At 35.0% G+C, this 3,707-nt stretch overlaps 1 non-coding gene across 1 annotated transcript; it reads left to right on the forward strand.

Moving 5' to 3' along the window:
• The first annotated feature begins 3,217 nt into the window (after positions 1 to 3,217).
• On the forward strand, positions 3,218 to 3,324 carry LOC139865286 (small nucleolar RNA R71). Its single transcript, XR_011764809.1, has one exon. It is a non-coding gene; the product is annotated as a small nucleolar RNA R71 (small nucleolar RNA).
• Positions 3,325 to 3,707: the final 383 nt, after the last annotated feature.

Here is a 3,707-nt window from a genome sequence, read left to right on the forward strand (position 1 = left end):
ACTTTTTTTTTTACCATAAAAAAAATACTAAAATCTTAACCAAAAACAAAAATTTGACACACGTAGATGTTTTTTTTTTAATTGGGTGGTCTGGACGACAACTTCCTAACCTAACCTAAATCAAGAAGCGCGTGTTTTTTTCGGAAGACTTTACTTCCTTTTAATGATGGAATTGATTCATCGTGTAGATCCATCTTTCTTTCAAATGTATTACAATAAATTGGGTAAAACTGATTAGTATCGACCAAAACAAAAGTACCTGCAATAATCTTGTACAAAATATGTGATATATGTTTTAAATAACTTGGTAAATTCTTCCCACACTTAGCTTTTATTTATTCTTTTCTTTGCCTTTTTATTCTTTTCTATTCCATTTTAAATGAATTCAAGCGTTTTGGGTTGTTTCTCAATTTATGTCCTTTCCGAGGCAACAATAATTTCGGTATTAACACCTAGTTTTATCGTTCATAAATATGTATAAACATGATTTTTAATTCATTTAGTTGAAAATTTTCAAATTTTCACAAAAATTGGCAATTAAATCAAGTGTAAACCCGAGAGAATTTATAACCCTTCCCCACACTTGAGATCATGCAATGCCCTCATTTGCAAGAAATCAGTAAAAATTTAAATTCATGAGGGTGATTAGTGTAGAAAAATGATTAAAATTACCGAGTTTGCAAACATATTGTTTGTTCGAATGATAAATGGTGCATATCATTTGCTCATTCCTGCAGTTGTTATATTACATTTGATATTTTGCGTCTTGTCGTCAAAATCAGTAGCTTTTGCTCAACTTAATGTTAGTCTTTGAAAGTGCTGTTTTACCCTGTTGTGTACATGATAAAATACAAACATATATACATATTTTTGAAGTTGGGTATATTATCCCACGTTCATATAATATTTTTTTTTTTTGCATACTTTAGATCAATAATATTAAAAATAATGATAACAAAATTTGTCGTCCCGCCCTCGGGTAAAGCAATTTCGGTTCAACGACCTAGTGTTTAACTCACGACGAATTTTAGAAATCATTTTTTCAAACTTAATGAAATAAAGTAAATTTTATTTTTAAATTCACACAAAACTTAAATTTAAAAAGCATATTAATTTCATATAAAACCTAAAAAATAAAAATTCAGAATGGGGGGAGAAAACTGGTTCTTTAGTGTCTGCTAGTGGAAAAGATCAATCGGATTCCATTCTCGGAACTACACGAGAACAGAACAAATAACTTTAGACAGCATTATTTCTTAGAACATTTGAATCTCCCCACACTTAGGTAGCCGTGGTGTCGAAATTGTGATTAACTTCATCGTCAATTTCTTTTGTACCATAATCAACTTGCATATCCGTGACTTTTGCTTTAAGCCATTGGTCGGATTCCTGTGTAATATCCACAAATTTAACTAGTTTCGCCTTTTCTTTAGGTGATAGATTGGATACTAACCGGTTACATAACTTAAAGTTCCCCTTGGTTCTAGCATCGTGAATCCGTTTAATAAGTTTCTTCATTGAACTATTAATAACGGGATCATTTAATTTCGTATCAACTATAGGGTTCTTTGTTATCAGGTCATCATTAGGTGTTACTTCATTTTCCCCACACTTAGGCGTTTTATTATTGTTAAGCACTACCGTTGGAGTTGGTAAAACAATATGTTTCTTACCAATCGTTTTTATTGGTTCAACGGTTTTGGTTGGTGGAGATTTAGACTTTCGACTCACAAAGGTGATCGATTTTTCATCATTACTAAGTGTCATTCTACCCTCTCTTACATCAAATAACGCCCCGGTGGACGCTAAGAATGGTCGACCTAAAATTAGAGGAATGTTTGAGTCCTCTTCTATGTCAATGACAATAAATTCGACTAGAAACGTTAAATTACCTACTTGAACGGGTAGGTTGTCAGAAATTCCAACTGGGTGCTTAATGGTTTGTTCGAAGAGTCGAACACCCATTTCCGTTGGACTTAACTCACCTACTCCTAATCTCTTATATAATGAAAGAGGCATAACACTTATACTCGCATCTAAATCTGCTAGTGCATCATACATGACACAATCACTAAGTAGATAAGGAACAATAAATTCACCCGGATCACCTACCGTAGGTGGAGATTTTGGTGGAACTGTCTTTACCGGGTTTATCTTTACGGTTTTAGGTTCTTGTACTTTCTTATTATTCTTCTTCTTTCCAAAGGTATCACAAACTTTATTACCTATTACTTCCTCATACTCAACTCCTTTTCTTGGAAACGGGATGGGTGGTCTGTATGGTGCCACCACTGGCTTTACATACTCGAGTGGTGGTGGTGGTGTAACTTCTTCATTGTTACTCACATCTAAAACCTTCCCATCTTCTGGTGTTAGTTTTTCAGAATTCGTTGAAACCATGTTAACATTTTCATTCCGAGGATTTACTTCAGTATTACTCGGTAGCTTTCCTTGTTCTCTTTCACTCATCAATCTAGCAAGAGTACCTACTTGTTTTTCTAGATTCAAAATAGAAGCTTGTTGAGTTCTAAATAAGTGATCAAACCTCTCATTCGTTTGGGTTTGAGTTGCAATAAATTGTGTTTGAGATTCAACTAGCTTTTGTACCATTTCTTCCAGATTTGACTTTTTCTCTTCGGTTTGTTGTGGTGGTTTATACAAGCCAGGTCTTTGTTGATTGAAAGTGTTGTTTTGAGTTGGTTGGTTATTCGGACCTTGTTGGTTATACGAGTTATTGTTGGGTCCATTTGGATTGTAAAGAATATTTTGATTTCGATTGAAGTTTAGCCTTGGCGGTTGATAATTATTTTGATAATTATTTCCCGGCCTTTGGTTCATGTAGGAAACATTCTCACGTTGTTCCATCGTTTGCTCAATGTGACAATCTTTCGTTAAGTGTGGTCCACCGCATTGCTCACAACTGATTCGTATTACGTGAATATTTTTATTCATCTTTTCCATTCGTCTCTCGAAAACATCTATTTTTGCGGAAACAGAATCAAAGTTATGGCTAGAATCGGCTCTAGCCACTTTAGATGAATGAAAAATGTCTTTTTCCTGATGCCACTCATGAGAGTGGGATGCTGTGTTATCAATGATCTTGTGAGCTTCGGTTGCGTTTTTCTTCATAATGGAAACACCAGCTGCTGTGTCGATGTCTTTTCGTGTGGCGATGTCGACGCCTTTATAGAAGATTTGTACTATTTGAAAAGTATCTAGACCGTGTTGAGGACATCCTCTTAATATCCTTCCGAATCTTGTCCATGCCTCATATAACGTTTCATTTGGCTTCTGTGTGAAAGTAACTATTTCTCCTTGAAGTCTCACGGCTTTAGATGCCGGAAAGAATTGTTTAAGAAATTTTTCAACTAAAACATCTCGTGTATCAATCGCCCCTTCAGGTAATGATTCTAACCAATCTTTGGTTTCTCCCTTTAAAGTCTAGAGAAATAACATGAGATAGATCTGTTCATCCTCAACTTCTCTGATTTTAAATAGAGTACAGATCCTATTAAAGGTTCGAAGATGTTCGTTTGGATCTTCTTTTGGCGTACCACTATATTGGCATTGATTAGTTACCATGTGTAGGATTTGTCCTTTGATTTCATAATCTGACGCATTAATGTCTGGCTTAATAATGGCGTGGCCTTGGCCCGTGCGTGTGGCTCTCATTCGATCTTCCATACTTAGAGGTTCAGTTACTTCCA

Source organism: Rutidosis leptorrhynchoides, chromosome 8 (assembly GCF_046630445.1).
Source record: "Rutidosis leptorrhynchoides isolate AG116_Rl617_1_P2 chromosome 8, CSIRO_AGI_Rlap_v1, whole genome shotgun sequence".
NCBI lineage: Eukaryota > Viridiplantae > Streptophyta > Magnoliopsida > Asterales > Asteraceae > Rutidosis > Rutidosis leptorrhynchoides.